Source organism: Serinus canaria, chromosome 3 (genome assembly GCF_022539315.1).
Source record: "Serinus canaria isolate serCan28SL12 chromosome 3, serCan2020, whole genome shotgun sequence".
Taxonomy (NCBI): Eukaryota; Metazoa; Chordata; class Aves; order Passeriformes; family Fringillidae; genus Serinus; species Serinus canaria.
Genome location: NC_066316.1, coordinates 80,198,898 through 80,219,760, shown reverse-complemented (window position 1 = coordinate 80,219,760; position 20,863 = coordinate 80,198,898).

The following is a 20,863-nucleotide window of genomic DNA, read 5'->3' as shown; positions in this document are numbered from 1 at the left end:
ACAGGTGTCAATTCTCCAGAGGTTAATAGCTTAAAATATTCTGGGTCCTGTTTAATCAAGCACCAAAAAGCCACAAAATCATATCAATTTGCAGCTGCTTAGAGGTCCCAGTCTGGTGAGTCACATTGTCACATGGAGATACCTGCCACCACAACTGACACTTTTGGGTAAATGGTTCAGAAAATGAAAGTTTGGGAAATGTATGACCTTTCCCACTTTTTCTGAGTTAGACAACATATGACATGCGGAAAACATAGGAGAACTATGAGAGAGTCAAGATAACAAAATTGAAGTGTTCCTCTACATCTTATTTACTACAATAAAATACCTCAGGTGTTTTATTCCAGGTCTGAAGCTCCCCCAAACCCAGATGATTATCTGCTTTGTCAAAAAAAAATTAGAATTTAAATAGCATCTTTGTTATATATTGTTTTTTTTTTTCTTTTCATCAGTCTAAATGAGTAACAAAAAAGTTAATGCTTTCTCTTGAGCTAAAAGTGGCTACTGGGGATATTTCTCCTCAGAGACACCTTCGGCTCGCAAGCAGTTACTATTAAGCACTCGAGATAGGCCCATGCAAAGCAGAACTCAGTTTACCTCTAGTAGAAAAGTCCAGGCGATAGTGAAGAGAAAGAGAGCGTGTTCTGCCGGAGAGTTAAATCCAGAGTTTATTCCAAGGTATTACAGTTCTGAATCTCATGGCTGCTCCGAACAGACCCCGACCGCACGGCTCCAACGCCTTTTAAGCTCACAGGAAGGTGGGGGGGGAGGACAGGTGAGCCACCAACCAGGTGGGAGGGGGAGGGTCTCAGGGAACAATGACATCTGGACAGGCCAATGACCGCAGGCCTGAAGGGCATCTTTTGAACTTCTGCCAATCTCATGATGTCCTTCCTGAAATGTAGATTTTGATACAGCAATCCGGAACTGGGCAGGGGACAGGCAAGGAGGAAGTAGTCACAGCTGAGGGGAAGAACCTAGCTTTACACCACAACACCTGTCTAAATTAGAACCCTTGAAGCAAAATATGAGTACAGATTTTTCTGAAGCTGTTGTTGCTACTAATTGACCTGTTGCCCAGGTTACCTTTTAACTATCCAAGCCAGATAGGACTGCAGGACATTTGACACAACTTGCTATCATGAGATTTGAAAATTCTACACATAGAAAGTAAATGAAAGGGCAAAAAGCCAAAATACCTTGGGGAACTGCACTTCCTTTGGGAAGATACCATGACTGACCTTGCCAAGGCACTCAGCTGATACATCTGGGCTGACCAAGCCAAGTGCTGAATTTCCATGCAGGATCTGAGCAACCTAGTTAACAAACTGTCAGCAAACTGTCAGCAGCTGCTTTCTAGTGTAGGTAGTTTTCAACTGTGAGGCTCCTGCTGCTTTTGTAGGTGACCCTATCCCATCCACAGCTTCTGAAATAGGACAGAGATTGTCCTAGAAACTTCTGCAACTTTTGACATTTCTACCTCCTATCTTCATAACTTCTTGATGGGAGATGTCATGAACTGCACTGTTCTACAAACTTCAGTCTTCTCATCCCTGGTAGTCATTACATTTGCAGCAGTCTTGAATAAATCACTGAGGTCACAGAAAGTCTCTACTTTTGTTTCTACGAACACCTTGGCAGTGGCCCAAAAAATATTCTGAAAATGTCTCTCTCCTTTATTTAAAATGTGAGCACTACCAATACTTTTCAGTTGTTTTCACTGGGTGAGAGCTGTCCTGTTGTTGTGGCAATCCCTAGGGAAACTCTGATAAAAGGCAAGGACAAATGTGGAAGTAAATTAAAGACTTTTTCTTCCTTTATAATTCCTGTTACTATCAGCTCAAAATAAGTAGGTGCACAGCTTTAGAATACTCTTTATCCACCATAACTAGATATCTGTACACCATCTACAGAAGCACCTACTTGCTTCTATATATCTGTTCTTATCCATCCCTTTTTCTGTCCAAGGAAATAAGGACTTGTAATTGAAATATCCTACATGTGAGATTTGCAAAGAGCTCAGATACCTGTAAAGACCTTCATTTGATAATGGAGGTGATAGCACATCCATTTGCTATAACTGGAAAGGAATTGTGATTAGATTTATACACTGCTTAGATTGGATTAAATTTATGTTCATTTAACATCAGTAAAAGCTCATGTCCTAATAAAATGGTCTCTGGGGGCAGGTTTTTTTTAACACATATTATCTTTGTTTAAGTTTTAACTTCATACTAAAATCAACACTCTTTTTAGGGAAACTTCAAAATAATATTTTTTAAACTAGAAAAACCTAACCTTTTTCTTCCCTACAATAAATAGCATTTATAGTCCAAGTCTGAAATAATAGGGGAAAAAAGATCTCAATTATGCAATTCAGTATATTTTGGAAGTGTAAAGCATCTTTTTCATACATAGTTACACTTTAACTTGTTTTCCTTCCTTTAGCATTATAAAGACATGGATTGTTAAGACTCAAATTGTCCAGATAGAGGAGAGATGTATTATGAAATCTGGCATGTGATTAGGAATTTCTTATCTGTGAGGCAGGTGAAAATAATATAAAAAACAGTAATAAAAAAACAGACATTATCACAATCAGAATAAGTAATTCAGCTTGACTTATTCTTCCTTTATTTTATGTGTAAAAAAATTATAAGCATTTTTAAACTTTTGCAATATAGTTATTCCTATATAAAATACTTTTGACTTTTTTTAAATAGTGCAATATAAAATTACACTGTACCTCTGTATTGGAGTATAAATACTGAGAACTTTTAAAAATGCACTGGACTTTTGAACAAATTAGATCTGGGCTTTACTGGGATCAGTGCTAAAATACAAGAAAGACATTTAAAGAAATAAATCAAAAATTCATTAGTGTGAATACATGTTCTTACTCGTATTACCTTATGACAAACCTTGCTTATATGGAAATTTAGGCTAGATATGCAGTGAATTTATATTTTTGTTTGATTTTGGCAGGTTCTTTTTTTGCAAAATAATGTTGCCTTAGGGACCAAATAGAGGCAGATTTCTTGTAACTTCCACTAGCTTGCCTTTGTATTTGATTGGTATAATGTGCTCTAGGATGACCCTGCTTGAGCAAAGAAGTTAGACAGGATGACTGTGATCCCTTCCAAACTGACCCATTCTGTATTTCTTTGATTTTGTGATGGGAGCATATTGTTATCTAATACATAATTTTGTCCTTTGTAAACCTAAAACTTTTCTCAATGCTGTTTGAAATGTAGAATGAAAATTGACAAATTTGGTCTCCCAAAGAGAGATGGAAAAATTAACTAAATAAAAGCTTTTACTCACAAATCCACATTTCACTTCCTTAACTGGAGATTATATGAGGAAATACAAATCATAACATTAGGTTTTCTTTCTTCAAGATAAGTACTCCTGACATCAAAAACTTAAAATCAGAAATTCCAAATTCTACCTAACATGATGAAGATGGAGGGACATTTCAGAGAGGAGCTCCTTTCCTACAGTTCAGATACAGATTTTTTTGACTTGGATGAGCCACTGTGCAGAGGTGACTGTTTCTTGGTGTTGGCTCCAGGAAGCAGCTAGGTGGCCACCTGAGACAAAATTACTCACTTTGAGGAATCTGTAAAGAATGATCCCATACTGAAAAAATTTCAAGTGAAAAAAGTAGTTGGGCTTTTGCCAACACATTCACCATAACATCCACTTTACAGACACTCTGTTGAAAAAGAATTGCCTGCATTTTTTAACTTCCTTGTACAGGTTTTAAAATATTGATTTGTCAGAAAAAGAAGAACCTTTTGTTCACCCAAACAGAACAGTAGCTTTATTCTTCCTTTTTTGATGTAATTTATTTCAACCAGGTGCATTTTTTAATGCTAGTTTACATGCTAGACATATTGCATATAGGTTCTTTTAGAAGTAAAAGTCTAACATAGTTTATAAAGGATACAGATCAAACTAACTGCAATGTGTGCTATGCTAGTATTCAGAAAGCACACAGCTACTCATGTGGCAAGATCAAAATTGTGACCTGCTGCCTTTTTTCTCTCTGGTCCTTAGTGAAAATTTCAACCATTATGTTTACTGAAATGGTACTTACGGAATTAAACCACCTCGTTACTGATTTCCTAAGCTGATCTGACTCTTAGTTCTGGTCTCTATTTAATAGTTTAAGCTTCATGCTAGTAGTAAGGTTAAATAATTTCTCCTCTTAAAAGAGATTTTGTTCTGGCTTTCAACAGTCTTTACTAAAAGAAAAGCAAAATCTGAACCTTTTTCTCATTCTGCTTAAAGCCATGTTTGTGACTTTGAACCTTTTCCTTTAGCAGAACATTTCTTTACGTATCCCAGAATTTTGCCGTCAGCTTTCGCCTGCACAGAGATCATGCTCTTTGCCAATGTGCTTACTCCCCTCTCTCTGCACAGACTAAACTAATGAAACATTATTCTACCTGTTATACCTGGTTTCTGTCTGCCTTATTGATTTAATCCACTCTTTTTTGGCCTCAAGAGGGGGACAGTATAACAGTGTGAGATATGTCATAGTCTTGAAGAATAAAACCATGAGAGCAAAAACAGGAACGAAACTGTTTCCTGAGACGTACTAAGTAATTTGTCCTTAGCAACCCCCTCTCTTAAGATTACTCTTCTGTCTTAATTTTTCCATATGTCATCTGAGGATAATGTATTTTGTCACAGTAAAAATTTGGTTAATTAAGGGGTTTAATGCAACCCTTGTGGAATCATTTGGCTTACATTTCTAGCAATCAGGGGATCAATAGCCTCAGGTTTCAAATATCCCAAACAATTATTTTTTGAACTCTAACAAAATCGTAACATCATAGAACAGTTGGATGAATTGACTCTTAATTCACCATATGATCCAAAATTAAGTGTTTCAATTAAATAAAATATTTTGATCTGGATTTTTTTCTCTTTAAACTCCTTTTTCTTTTGTAAAGAAATACTTAGATAAAATTAGAAATGCTAATTTGAAAATAAAAGTTAACATACTTTTTGTATTCTGAAATTAATCTCTCAGTACATGTGTCATTCCCATTTGGTGTACAGACTCTGACATTCCTAATCTGCAGTTTAAAACTAACAGTATTTAATAGGAAAATTTGTTAGTCCAAAAGGGGATATGATTATATTAATTCCCAGAACAATAAAGACGTAGGAAGAGTTTTCTTTTTGTTTGTCAGAGACTTTTGAGTGATTATTATAATGCTGCTGGATTACAGTAATCACTCTTGCACAATAGGGCAACTAAGGACTTTGTATAGTTTAATCCAAATAGATATCAGGTTATTAAACAACATATACACAAAATAAAACAACTGTGTCATGCCTTCCTAGAAACATCAAGATTTTTCAGGCCTGAACCTTTTTCATCCATGCTTCAAGTTTCAACTGGAAGCAGGCATTGAGTTCCTAAGTGGAATGGTGTCAGTGTCCATCAAATTCCCAGGACTACCTTTCATCCAGAACTGGGGCAGCATCACCCACAATTCCATTTGGGTGGGGTTGGGACTTGCAATCTTGGGGGATTGTTGACAAGGCTGCAGCAGCATCCCATGCCATACCCCCATCTCCAGCTGCCCCAGCACAGCAGCCCCTCCCAGGGTGCTGAGAGGACTCTTCATTCTCCATCAGCATCTGACTGCACAACACCTCCCACCAAGGAGGTCATGGTGCCTTACAAACAACACTGTATGTCTGCAGAAGGCCAGATTCAGGCTCACAGGAAGGCAGGTGCTGAAAAGATCCCATGTAGGAATGGCAGGGAGTGAGCTCATCATTATTGGATCAAGTGTATTTATTTTTGCCAGCATTTGTATGATTCATGAATTGCTTTTCTACAGTTGGAAAAAAGTGTTCAATAAAGTGAAGACTGTCTCTGTTCCTTGACTCCAGCCCAGAATCTAGAATATTCTCATTTTAGAAACTCTCTTGTATTTCCTGAGCTCAGGGGACAGAGTTTTTAATGATGCAAGGTAGACAGCATAGGTGAGGAAAATAGAAGGAAGATACAAATCAATACACAACTCTCCACAGGATAGTGTTCTAATTTGCTGAACTCTTCATGGGGAGCCAGAAATGAATAGGATTTTACTAACAGACATTTCTAAATGAGAAATCACAGTCTGTATCAATTTTAAATATGCAAGGATTTTAATTATTTTAAGATTTGGGTTATTTCTAAATGCACTGCATTTTAATTAGTTCTAAACAGACTTTATTGCATTCATTTTTTGAATGGCAAGATTCAGAGATAGCACAGGGCCTCAACACCTGAATACATCAACACAGGAAAATCAATAGCTCTGGGAAAGCCCCCTAATTCCTCTGCATACTACCCAGACAAAATCAGGCCCCTCAAGGGGGCTTGGAAAGGACTAGGTGTCATAAGGATATGGCCAAACTTGTTGTGTTTTGGGATCATGGGTCTGCAGTCACTTCATCCCCTTCCAAAACATCTCCCTCAGAGCTGCGAAAATGCAGCTGCATGCATTAGGAATAGAAGACAGGGCTACTGACTCTTTCATCCAGCACTGTTTTGAAGAGTCTTGTGGGTACGACACTTTGGCCAGTTCCCCATGAGCTCACAAGAAACTCCGGGTCACAGAGCTAACTGCAGTGACTGGGTATTGAACCCCTGCATTCAAGGCTGGCCTGACACAGCTCTCACAAGATAGCAATAGTCTGTTACATGCAGAGACATGACAGCAGGGACATAGGTTAACTCTGAAATGAGCCTGGTGGGCCAGCCACTCAGAAATATGCCCTTGCTCTTGCTCACTTGACAGGGTCAGACAGATTTCGTGCTCTTTTCTGCGCCTATTCAAAAGGAGCCTCAGGCAATAATTTCTATCTAGGCTAGTCTATAGCCTGGCTCCCGTGACTGAAGATCTGTTTTTGGAACATGGAAACATGAACTTCTTCCTTAAAGGGAAAGCAATGAACACCTAGGTTTGTATATAAGGTGGTTCCTCTCCCACTGTGCACTTTATAAGTTAGTGGTCACTGTTATGCTACAGAGCCTTCTTTCATTCTTTAGTACCAGGATTAGGTATTACCTCAGACCCAGCTATTTGACTGCATAAAAACCAAGACACTTCTGCACAGAATGAGCTTTCTATCGTCTCAGTGTTTCTTAGTCACAGCTTAACTCCATGGGTCTGTAGAGAGAGCCAGTTTGCGACATTTGCTGGCTTTTTTGGGATTGCATCCCCAGAGCTGTGGGCCCAGGCTCTCTGTGTGTCTCAGTCCCAGCGTGATACCTGCCCCAGCAGTGCTGGCAGTGCTGCACACCTCAGTGCTGGACACCAGTGCAGCCACTTGGACAGCCTCAGCAGGGCACTTGCTGCTGAGCTACCAGGATGAGTGACAAGAGGTGTAAGGTCTGCACTGCTCCAGTGTTGAGCCTTGCAGCTGCAAGACCCAGGCTGCTGTTGTTTTGGTTTTTGTCCTGTGTGTCACAGCCTGTGGATGCAGTAGCTGTTGTTGGTGTGGTGTTGAGCAGCCTCTGCTCCATGATTCAGCATGTAACACAGAGGACACTGACATTTCAATATTCCTCTGTTGTTGATCAGATCTTACCTCTTGGACATTGTCCTCATGGAGTCATCTCCTGTTTTTAAAACCAAGGCCAGAATATGCCAATGGCCAGAATTAGACCCCAGTAATGTCTCTAACCACCCTGTCATGTGGAACAAGTGAGAAATGCCATGGGCTTCAATTTTGCTAACACCTGCTAAAACACCCTGTGTGGTTACACTGAGTTGCCCCAGCTGATTTTGGTAGGACTATTTACCACTGAAGCACTGGCCTTGCTTGATTTTTGCAGGAGAAGCAAGGTCATTTGCCAGAAGGAACTATGAAAACTGCCAGAGAGGAATTTCAACACAGTACAATCTCATTCACTTATGGATTAATTGTGCCAAGGTATAATTTAAAAGGCTAGTTTCTTTCCCTGTTCAAGTCAGAATGGTTATCTGTTGACAGCAAAGTTATGTTCACAGTGACCTTTATAAAATTGTTGAGATTTTCTTTGTGCCCATGACAATGAGGAATGACAAAAGCTCTGAGGTAAAAATATCCAAGTCTTTTAACCCTAGTGTCTTGCAACCCTCTTGAAAGGGATGAAATATCTGCAAAAGTAGGAAGCCTCTTCATCTGCTTATCTTAATCAGGAAACTATTTGACCAGCTGACCTGTGCCAAGATCACTGAAAAGAACAACTCCGTATCATTTCCCTGGGCTTCCTTCCCAGCCTTCGTATTTTTGTGAGGGTGCTGAATTTTTAGCAAGATTTTAGTACATAGTGACTTTACCAGATGCACATTCAGACTTTCATAGGAGTGCAAATTGTAACCACCCTAAAATTACATGCAGAACTGTGCTGAATTTTCTCAAACAAAAGCTTTAATATGTCATGTCATACCTTATCATATGAGACAGCCTTCAAAAACTAAAGTAAATGTGTCCTCTGTGATGCCCTCATTTCTTTTTTTTTTCCTTTTGCTCTCTGTTTTGTTAAAAAAAGTTCTGTTAGAATGATGCACGATCACAGTATTTCCCCTCAGTAGTACAATTAATTTCATGTACAGGCACAGTCTGAAAAATGAGATGAACTGTCTTACACTCATTTATTAATCCTTGTTTTCTGTACATCTTTTTCAATATCAATCCCCATCCTATCCCAAAGGGTGCACAGGGTAAGACCAGAGCAAAAGGCAGATAAAAGTGAGACACAAGGGGGGAAGCTGTGAATAGAGACAAAAGTTGCAGATGGTTCTGGCCTCAAACTCCTTTGTGAGGATTAGTGCAATTTTGATAGATCAGCAGAGTGTGTGGGGCAAACACATGGATTTCAGAAGTTTCATGGTATTTCTTTCTTCCTTCTTCTAGAAGATAACAATTCATAAATACCAGCTATCAAAACCGGGGTAATCAAGTGCTCTGAAAAGACAGTCAAAGGAAAGGGAAAGGAAGGACAGTGTACTTAAAAGTGATAAATATGGAAGCAGCAAAAAAGCTCAGAGAAGCAGAGCAGCTGAATGTCAAAGCAGGGAGATGAGGGCACATTAGGACTACTGAGATAGAAAATGAAATTTGCACACACCCACAAAGAGTCAGTGAAAAAAGATATTTTAAAAAAAAGTAAACGGCTCTAGCATAAAGCAGATGATGATATGAGCAGCTTTCCTTCTTCTGGAAAAAGAAAGCTTTGACTTGAAAAGAGCCATGAAGCAAGTAAAAAAGAATAAATATGCCAATACATTTTTATAAAAATTGAAAGCATATGTGTTGTGTTAAAACATACATTTTTAAACAAAACTTAACTTATAGAAATCTTTCCATTGAAATGCAAAATTTGGGCCAGTTGGAGACTTAGCTGGTAGCAATGATTGAAAGAGATCTGCAAAATGGGGTCCAAACTGGGGAGGTTCCTTCTCCGCAACACCAAAAATCCATTGCAGCATTGCACAGGATGCAGAGCTGTGTTTCTTTTACCAGCCATTGAAGGAACCCATAAGAAAGGAAAGCTCAGGTCTCCTGCTTTTTTTTAAAAATATTTCAGTTCTTCCCTTGTCCATATAGCACCAGCATAACACAGATGTTCAGCTGTCTGACTCTGTGTGTACTGTGGGAGTGCAAATTCCAATCCAGACTCACCACTTGCCCACTGCTTATTTACGGTATTGAAGAGAGCTAAGCTGAGCTGTAGGGAAAGCCACGGTGCACGACCCTTTCACACCAAAAGAGACCTAGAACACTGGGCTGACACTGGCAGTGTCCAGGTCCCTCTGCCCTGGAAGCAAAGTCAGGTGACTGCTACTACACAGAAAACAGCTCTAGGTCTGACTGAGAAGGGTGCTGATGTTGCCTGCTGTGAGACAGATGGGAACTGTAGCCCCTGCACATGAATATGCCTCCAGTAAGCAATGTGAATTTGCAGAGTCAAATTACCCTTAGTGCTTTGCAGCCCCATAGGGCTCAGAAAATCCAGTCACATTCAATCACTTTCAGGAGTCAGCAGACACAGCTGCACATCTCAAGACAAGAGACTTTAATGCATTTTCCAAAGACACAGAGGAGAGGAGGGAGAAGGGGCTGTTTTGTCTGAAAATCCTTGCCTCCAACGTACTCCAAGACTGCCCCTAGCACTGCTGTGGGGCTGCAGGGAAGTGATTTGTACTGGGAAGTCCCGATCTAAATGTTCTCCTTTTTGAGCAAATGAAACTTAATGAAAGTGCCAATTAAGAAATTTATAGCCTTATAAAAGCATGGCCAAATTCAAATCTTATGTAGACACCCTAGAATGCATACATTAAAATATTCATGGGCCACTGTTCAGGTCCTTTTGTTCCTTGCTCCATTTAAATCCTCCTCCTGAACCAATCTTAATGTGTCCTCACTCGGCCTAAGATAAAGTATTATTCAGGCTCAGCATTGGCCCACGCTACGTCTAGTCTTTAAGTTTCCACTGGTTTCTGACCCAAGGCATTATGTGTCTCCATCTCACTGTTACTTACTTCAATATTTATGGCATCCGAAGCTGGATGTCTCAAAGTTGCTTAATGTTCAGTTCCACTCCCATAAAAATCAGAGCCCCTCCTTTGGCAGAGGAGACAGCTTGCCTGCTGCTCCTCCCACCTTTCCGCTCAAACGGTGTGCGCTGCTTCGCTACCGAAGGAGTCACTTGTTTTAATGCTCTATGAAACTTCTGATTCAGCCCTGCATGGGGTGCTTAAAACACTTTTATATTTCTTTACCATTCGAGAAAGAGTGCAGGAGTAAAATGGGTTCTCCTCCCTGCTGACTCTCGCTAATGTTGCCAATTTATCACTCCTCCAAGTGACTCACAGGCCAATTTCTAGGCGCTGACACTTGGTCCTTCAGTGGGGAGGCAGGAGGCTCCTGCTACAGCAGCATTCACAATCACTTGCTTGGGAAACTGTATTTGCTTCATTCACTTTGCGAGGTTTTTTTTCATTTAGTGATTTGGCTCGTCTATAATACCGCCTATGTGTCCTCCTATAAGTTTCTATTCCTCATTTCTAAGCAGAAAACTAAAAGACGCTGCTTCCAGCATCACCTGCAGCTATCACAGGTCTGATATGTGGATTCCAGATCCATTTCTTTTACATCCTTCCAAGCATTTAAATATCCTGACTGTGGGTGTTATCTATTGCACTAATTATCCCTCTTCCTTTAGTTAAAATGCTGAGATGCTAACTAGTATTTACACTACAGAAAGTGCTGCATATGAGCAATAGCATGATATTCTCATATTCAACTATTGATTACTATTATAAAAATGGTATGATATCTAGATTTAGATTGCACTTTCAAGTTCTTCAGTATGCTGCTCCTTTTGCCCTACATTTTGGTCCTTAGGCAAAACTGCTATCATGAGAAAGGATTTATTAATGAACCAGCAAACAACTGTTTATTCACAATATATTTTGTCTCAGGATTTCTTAAATGTCATTTTTCAATTTCTTCAGCCTGTGCCTCAAAGACCTGAAAATTTTTGTACCACACCAGGATGGGCTGCTCAGGTGAACTTATGTGAGACTGGGGAAGTGTGGCAATCAGTGTCTCAAAACAGGTCCTCTCCTGGGACCCCAGAAGAGCTGTTTTGCTCTGGACCCCAGATCTGGGTTCCAGAGCAAATTCAGGTGACATACAGAACAAAATTATTTTCCTCTGGAGAGTAAAGACAAAATTTGAGGGAAGTCAAAATTATCAGGGGAATTAAACATAGGGCTGTCCTTAAAAGCTGATCTTGGAAAATTCTTGTTGTTAACTTGCAAGTCACGGAGAATAAACCTCTTTATAGAAGGGTATCGCTGATTGTTACATAACTGAGTCACTGAGAAAAGAAAGAGCCAAACTATCATGATTCACCTGAACAGGAAAGGCAGGAAAAGGATGGATTTATAAGCAATCAGTACAGTCTACTCTGTATTGGTGTAGCTGAAAGAGATTTAAGAATTCTTAACTGTATGTGGAAAAGTAAAATTCTCTAAAGGTGTATTTTTACAGATTGAAAAATGGTGTCACTTTCCTCACTGATTATTGCAAGTCACAAATACTGCTGTTTGGGATGTTTCCATCTGAACATTTTATTCCTACCCCACCCTATTCCTGTCCCTGCTCTTTACCATTGTCAGAAGAGCTAAAAGGCAATTTTCAGTCATAGTGGAGCCAGCTCCCCTCCTGCATTCACTGGGAATGTGGCTGCTGAAACCTTGCCTCCAGTTCATTTCCACAAAACTTAACCGTATTGTAAATCAGATGCAGAGGTTTCGTTACTTTCCTCCTCAGCCTTTTTTTTTTTTTTTCACATTTCATGTAAATGATCATTTTTACAACAGGTATGGAAGACTTAGATCAAAAATAGGAAACACTGTCCTATTGCCATGGTGAAATGGCACCCAATTAGTGCACTGTGTGGGAAAAATAATAAAAAAGTCAAGAAACTTGTACTTCCACAAGAGCAGCTTTCAAAGCAAATTCTGGGAAATTTAAACAGCTGCTTTTTTCTTGGTATTTTAGCTTTTGTGTTCAAATTTCATCCAGGTAGTGGGAGAAACAACTAAACCAAAAAAACTAGCAGAATTCTTGAAACATGATCTAAACTTAAATAGCAGCAGTTTCAAAAGCACAGACTGAAGATTAGAATAAATGAAAGAAATAAACAGATCAGTCTTTTGTATTTTTTCTTTTGCTGTTATATGTTGCTGCTCTTGCCCTATGCACAGGTTTTCATATAAACTGCACAATGGGGCCTATACACAGCATTCCCAACATTTTTTGAGCACCAGCCATGGCTTTTGTCATTCCGCAGATCATTACAAATTCGATAGAGTGATTATACAGAGACAAATGTCCACATCCTGCTCCATTCTACACAAGTAAGTTGGTTAACATTATTTTTCTTGCCTGGGCTGAGGGATGCATAGATCTGAGGGACCCATTGCTTACTGTTGTTTAATTGGCAATCAGTGCTGATTTCTTTAAAAGTGAGTAGCAGTATATTTCCCCCATTAGTTCACATTAAAAAAATTTAGTTAAATCTTCCAATAATTAGAGCTAATGTATTCCTTCCTTCTTAACATTATTTTCTAGCTAGTGGATTTTCGCTATGATTCTCCTCTTTTTACTAGAAATATCACATTTTCTCTTAGATGAAACTAGGTCTCAAAATTAGGCATAAAGTGGGCAGAATAAGGCATATTTAAAATTTGTTATATGAACACAGTGAATTGCTTAAAGGAACTTTTATATGAACATGGAAAGTGGGTTGGGAAATAAGGATTCTGAACTCAAAATTTAACCATTTCTTACAAAATCTCCTCAGTGCTCTCTAATTCAGAGTGAAAAAAAAAATACAAGAGTAAAAATAATATTGTCTTAATTTCTGAAAGCTGCTAAAATTTTCACATCTGCGAAAATAGGACCCTGTAGACAAAAAAAAAAAAAAAAAACCCTTGCAATAATTTTACTAAAATCAGTTATTAACATATGGCAATGACTTGCAAAGTACTGACGTAATTTTGACACACCAGTTTAGAGTGAAGTGGGAGCAATTTTATCAGATAATGTCATTGGTATCTAGTAGTATTTTAAGATGGCAACACACACTAAAAATAGTTGCCCGAGAATCATTAAATATTTATTTTAGCTTTTCTTGAGATTCCTAAACTGAAGCAAAAGATGCCTCCTGCAACACCACTTCTTTATCTAGATGAAAATGCTTGGGTTCTATTGGAATGATCTAAGCTCATCTTGATACAAAAGATTACACCACTGAGGGGATAGTGGGGATACATTTTGCTGCTGAGATAATATCATAAACCTTGTTATTTTCCCAATTATGTTCTGGGAATGCAAATTCTTGAATTTAAAGCTCATGCTATTTTCTTTTTAAAGAACAATTATATTTCTGAGTCATTTACAGTTCCATTAAGGCATATTAGGGCAGTAAAATAAACTGGTTTTGAAATCCCAGTCAAAGACCATGGAGCTTATTGCCTGTGTCAATAATCATTCATGGAATGATTTTTTACATCTGGTGGTTAAGGTCTACCACTTGTTTATGTGATACACCAGATTCAGAAATGCAGTATCTGTCTTGATACAGGAATCCTGCAGATTATTTATACAACAACTAAAGAGTATTCCAGATCCCTAGTTAAACTAAATCAGTTAAGCCCCATCAGGCACAGTGAAGACATCATGATTTGTGTCAGATGAGAATTGAGCTTTTCTCAACCTCTTTCTTTTTAAGGAAAAAAGAAAAAAAATACCCAAACTAATCTCCAGCTGTGCATCACAGCAGGAGCAGGTTGTCTCCAATTGCCCAGACTGAGGCCAAGCTGGGTGTTTATGAAGGCTCCTGTTTGTCGCAGGGCTTTAATTCCTGAGGAAACCAGGGCACTTGGGGCTGGTGTGTGCTCGAGTCTCATGCCAGTGTGGAGCTAGGAGACAGCCAGGGTGTATATTCAAGAGCTCACTTGGGAGCCCAGAAACAGCAATTGCTGGCAGCACAGGGCTTTAGCACACTTACTCATGTCACTATAAGCTCTTCTCTCCTTTCTTCAGCAGCTTGACACTGTATGGGATCTCGTGGATTATTTCCACTGAGAGGCAGGTAGCAGATTTTCTGTGATGCAGCCCTGCTCATCCATGACATTCAACCCCACTTCTCAACGTAAACATTCAGTGGCTGTGAAGATAAATAAATTTAACTTATTCTTTTTCATGAAAACAGATGTGCTTTGAGACACTGAGGTGGCTGTCAATCATCAGTGCCCTTACAAAGTCTCCTGCTGCACACTCTGTAGCAGGCCCAAGGTCCCAATCTGTGCCCATGTGAGAGATGGCGGATTAACAACTCAGAAACCTGTAGCATGAGGCAGTACCAAGGGCTGACCTTGTGCTTCTGCTGAGCTGGTTTTCTTGGGAGAACTTAGCCCATGGCTTAGTAATTGCTTTGGTGAGAGGGCTGCAGGGTCTGTATACGGGAGGTGAAGTCATTTACAAGACTATGTGTGACTAAAGGAGAACCACCTTGCAACTGATGACATAAAAGTTGCTTCTCGTCCTGGATGCAAGCCTGGGTTAAGAAGGGTTTTTAAGCCAGGGACAAGGTGCAAAAGAGTGGGTAGCAAATCAATCAGGAGTGGGTAGCCAAAGGCTAGCCTCTAGATACAGAAGGTGAAGAGGTCCATGGAGGTAGATAGGGAGGTCTCTATTTTACCTAAGACCTAAAGTTCTGCAAAAGGTATTTCATTCACTTTGAATGATCAAATAAGTAATGGACTGTATGAGCCTGGCCATAAAGAAAGCTTTCTCTACTTGATGTTAATGTGTGGAAAAGAGGTTGGACCACAGATTTATGGTAATAAGGCTGGAATCAGTCTACCTTTAAATAGAACTTATAACAACACTGCCACCACATCATGACTGGAGGTTGGGACAAGCTCTCGTATTCTGTGAACCCAGATTTACTAACATAGGAAAAAAAAAAGAGCATAGTATGAGGTAAAACAGGAAGAGGAAGAAGAATTCAATAGAAAGATACATATGCCAACTCAATCAGAGTTTTATTTTTCTGTTGTGACTTCTTTTCTATTTGTCATCATATATATGCCTAGAAACCTTACTGTCTTCAGAAAAAAGGTTTTAAAATATTTATCCACCCAGTTCAGGAAAAAAAAGCCCTGCATTTATTTCTCTGGATAATATTTTATTCATTCTAGATGAATGAATAATCAATTTAAGAAAATTCATAAACTGTCTTCTTATTAAAAAAATTCTTTTTTAAACATGCTTATATGAATCAGAATCTTACATGGATTAATTCTTCTTAATATGTTTATGACATGAAAATCTTATTGGTTTCAGGAATACGGAAATGTGACAGACTTTTAAATAAATATGCATATTAAAAATAAAAAAATAAATATAAGTTTTCCTCCCAACTGCACTAGACAAACATCTAATTTACTACAAGGTCTTCTAACTGTAAACACCAGTACATTAGTAATTTTTTTTTTTAATGAATGGTTTTGCAAAGAGCAAACTGCTGTTTATTTATTTAAATTAGGAGAATAGGTCTTTTGTACATAATATGCCAAAGTTAAATGGAATACCAGAGAATATTTTCACTGGCACTAGTAAGCATGTGTAGAATTTTCAAGGCATTTATTACAGAAATACAACTAACCAACAGTGACATAAGCAACATCATAGGGGAATGTCCAAATTGTTTATTTTCATTTCAAGAGAAATGTTTGCAAACTACTATCTCCCCTTTATTTGACTTTGGTTACAGTCCAAGGGGTTAGGAAAAACTTCAGTCCTTTTCAGTGAACAATTTTACATTGAAAAAAATCTGGTAATGAGCATACAGAGAAGATGGATTTAACTTAGGGGTGTTTTTTTATACAATTGTTTATTTAGAAGTAAAAAGGAACCTACACCAAAACTCTTCCTTCTGCTTTTCAGAGAGTATTAAGGTTTGATAGCTCCTGGGAAAAACCCTGCTGCAAGACTGAGCAATCAACTCAAACATCTTCACAGAATCAATATCTTGTTTTCTCACTCTCAGCTGGAAAAAACCCAGGGTACAGATCAGATTTTGAGGTATGGCATAATCTTCGTGAAAAAGGAAAAGCTAACAAAGAAACAACCTTATAAAATTTTCATTCATTATTTCATTTGTTCCTGCTGTATGTAGTAGGGGTATGTGTAGAACTCATTGTTCCAAGTGCTGGTAAAATACATTTCTGTTAAAGTTCCAACAGTTCCAAGCACAGGATGCCTCCCATGGTTCATTCTGCTGCGCTGAAGCCTTTACAAAAAAATCATATGTGTGCCGACCACCTTAGCAAGTAGAAAGTCATGCAAGTTAATTTTATGGGAAGCTTTCACATTTCCTCTTGTTTGATTATGATTTTATAGTTTTCCTGAAAGAAAAACTCTGATAATACCTTTTCTTTTCTTCCTGTACAAGTGAGAACTGAGAGTTATGTACCTGTATGACCAAACATCCTGCTCTGTAAAGGCAGACTGGACTGCAGAAGAAACTATGCTACATTGTCTGAAAATTCAGAAGTGTCATTGGCAGAATCCGAGTTTCCTCCTTCACTGATGACCTGCCAGCTGATGTCCTGGGCCATGGCTGCAAGTGCAGGTTGAGCCATGGGTGCTGCCTGGAGCTGTCCTCACCTCCCCAGCTCATTCTGCACTGCATTAAAAAACCAAGATGGGTGAAAATTAATACTGGAGGCAGAAGGCAGTTGTTGTCCAGCCCAGTGAGTGCTCTGATCCTCTTTGCTGCTCAGGCATAATGGCTTTAACAGGTCTGAGATGGAGCCCAGAATAGGGCAGGACTGGATGCTGGGGAGGAGATGAATCATTCCCCCTGGTGCAGCACTGGTTTGGGTGAGCACTGCCCTACTGCCTCCTTTCCTGTGCTCCATTCTGTGAGCCCTCCTCCTGTGGCCATGCTTGCACTGTGCAGAAAATGGTCTTTGCTATTTCCTTATAGTCTTGGAAAAGTAAAACAAAATTATCTGAACGAATTTCTTTCGACCACAGGAAGAAAAAGTCTGTGCAACCTCCATCATCCCAGCAACCTGAGCCTCCTTGCAGTGCTATCTCATCAGCCAGACCAATATTGTTCAAAGACTGCAGTTTGGTGGTGCTATAGCTGTTGTTATATCAGTATATTTCATTGCTCTATAGACAGAGGCATCCTTCATACTAATACAACTGTAGCTGTATTATACAGATATTCTTACCATGATAAATAAAAATAAAAATTATATTCTTCCATCCAACAGGAATGTTTATTCAAAAATGTATTTAGTAAAGGTGTTATAACACATTAGAGAGGGCTGTAGTTGGTAACATAGCAGAGTCAATCACATAATGGCTGTAGAGTCAGCTGGAAAGTGAGAATTTCAAATAAGGAATAAGCAGGAGCAAAAAAAGAAGACATTCTGAAACATGATCATGTTCCTAGGCAAGCATCTCTTGTAAATAAAATGCAGAAATCATGTGGAGAAGGCCAAAGTCTTTCTAATACGGCATCTGCAAAATTGTTTCAAAACACAAAGTTTTCCAGAGATATCCCTGAGGTGTCAACAGCTCTTTATAACATATTTTTTCTTATTTAAACAAGTTGTTAAAACTGGAGAGAAATTTCGCTGACATCACAGCACGGTCATTTGCTGGGACAAGGGAAAAGAAACTCAGCAGCTGCCAGTTTGGATGAGTGGATAGTTTTCTCTGCCTCTGCAACTGGGGCTCCAGTGCCTTTAGCCTTAGGAAGCTGATAGTGCCTTAACCCCTCTTCATCTGCCAGACAGCTCATTGTCACCCTCATTCTGTGCCCACTGAGGTCTGTAGAAGAGCCATACATTTTTTAGAGGGATTCTATGGATGCCAGCTTTCTCTCTCTTTCAATATTTTAGCAAAATCTTTATCTTTTCTCTACAGGTACATATCTGTTGTCATCACTCTTGTCAAAAGAAATGTGCTGTTACTTCAAACTATTAAAAGAAGCAAACACTGATGTAAATAGCTCCTTTAACTAAACTAAAAATATATTTTGAGGAGTGGGCTGGCAATGCTCTGCAATGAGCCCAATAAGATGAGAGCTGACTCTGACTGTGAATATTATTATCACTACAGCATTCAGTCAGAACAAATACAAGTGTCATAATTTTGTTAATGTTTATACCACTCTGACCAGTTCCACTCTGGAATATTCAGTTCTACCAAGTGTAGTGGTAGGATTTATTTTTCCAGAAGGGATGGGTTCCCAAGCCTCCACAGGTATATTCCATTTCAGAATCTGTTAGTAGACCACAAGCACCTTATTCTACCCTGAAACATCTTCCTCTACATACCTGTGATTCATTGATCACCATTAGCAGTCAGCTGCCAGCTTTTGTCATGTCTTTCTAGCATGTCAGAAAGATACCTAGGTATGTCTCTGAGCAAAGTTTTCTTCAGGCAGGTTGAAAATTTTAATTTCCATAATATTTCAAAGAATGTAAAAGTATTTGTTGTGAAGAATGCTGCAGCTCAGAAGAGCTACAAACCAACATAACTCTTGTAGATAACATATTTCCAAGTTTTATGTATCTTCCTTTAGCAAAGTTTTCAATTATTTCACTGTCAAGGTGGACTCGCAAGGAACTCAGTCCGAGAGGCTTAGTTGTGTGCTAGTCAAGAGAGAAATAAACCACAAAAAGTAATGAAGGGCACTGAAAAAACCCACATGTATTGATCTTCCACAGCCTCAGAGTGCTATCACTTCTGAGTCATCAATTTAAGACCAGCAGAAGCAACCATATTAAGGGATTACCAACACAAGCTGGCCTCTGCAAATCCTGAACTAAAGCAAATAAAACTCCAAGGATCTGTCTAATATACATTTCTTCTTCTTTTATTCTTTGATATTCCCCATTAGCCTTGTGGAGGAAAAAATAATTGGAACCAAACATGGAATCAAGTAAGTACCTTCTCTTTTGGGCCAATTTTAACAATGCGGATCAAATTCTATCTGCATAAAAGATCAAGGTGTGCTTTGAATCCCAAATAGTCATAGCTAAACAAGGATTTGACTTTTCCTGTGCAGAATTTTGTATTGTGGAGCAGAAATAAATGCACTAAGGCGTATCCTATTAGCTCTTCATGGCCCAGTAATGCACAGGTGGAAGTGTTGATGCCACTGGAGATCCAACCTGCCCACAAGGAAGATTGTGGAGGTTCACAGCTAAATTAGTGACCTTCAAGGAGAAGCAGGATTTGGGGAATCTGTCTCAAAAATCTCTGCAGGTCAGGAGGCCTTAAGGGAAGTCTTAAATATTCACACTACTCCCAATATCCAAGACTCCCTCCTCCTCCTCCCTCTCTTCCTTCCCCTCCACATTTTTAATCTTCCAGAAAGATTTAATGCCACACAAAGAATTTTCCTGAAATCTGAGTGAATCAGCAAAATGGATTGAGGACCCTGATGTCCATTTCTAAGGGACATCAAGCTGATCTCCTCCTATACCCCCCCCCCAAAATACTGTATCAGGTGATCAGTGGTAAGGGAGTGGGATTTCATGGTGGTGTCCAGCTGTCAGCAGACAACCTTATGGTCAGAGTTTGCTGTGAACTGAATAATACAGAGCTTTGGAATTCTCTCTGCCCTCTCCCAATACAACTTACCTCTAACTGACGTTTAATACATATTTAAAGCACCTAATTACTTGGAGCAAAGGAGAGAGGAAGATTCTTGAGGGTTACAATGTGCTAAAAAAGAAAGAAATGTAAGAAAAATCACATATGAACATGATTTTTTTTTTTCATTTTATTTTGACATCACATCTTTCAGTGCTTGACAAGAATTGCTAGCAGAAGATTTTACTATGTATTATGTGTTAGCCAAGCATGTTATTTTTTTGGAGACATTTTAATGCAATCAAATTGCCTTGCTGAATGCATCAGCTGTGCTGGAAAATTAAATATTTTCTCCAAATATTTCTTGCTTAAAATAATCCTATGAGTACAAAAATAAATTTCAATATATTGAAATGAATGTTTCGATGTCATAACTCACATATGTATGAATGATACAGGAGTGAGAATAGATACAAAATACCATTTTTTTCTTCCATGTCTTTAGATGATAGAATGTTCTATGATATGCAGGAGAAACTAGAAAGATATTTATGACTTTAAAAGAATGATCTTAACTTGAAATACAATCATAGTCTTTGACTATATTATCGAGCTCAAGTCATCCTCCTGAACACCAAATATTGTGCACTTGCAAAAT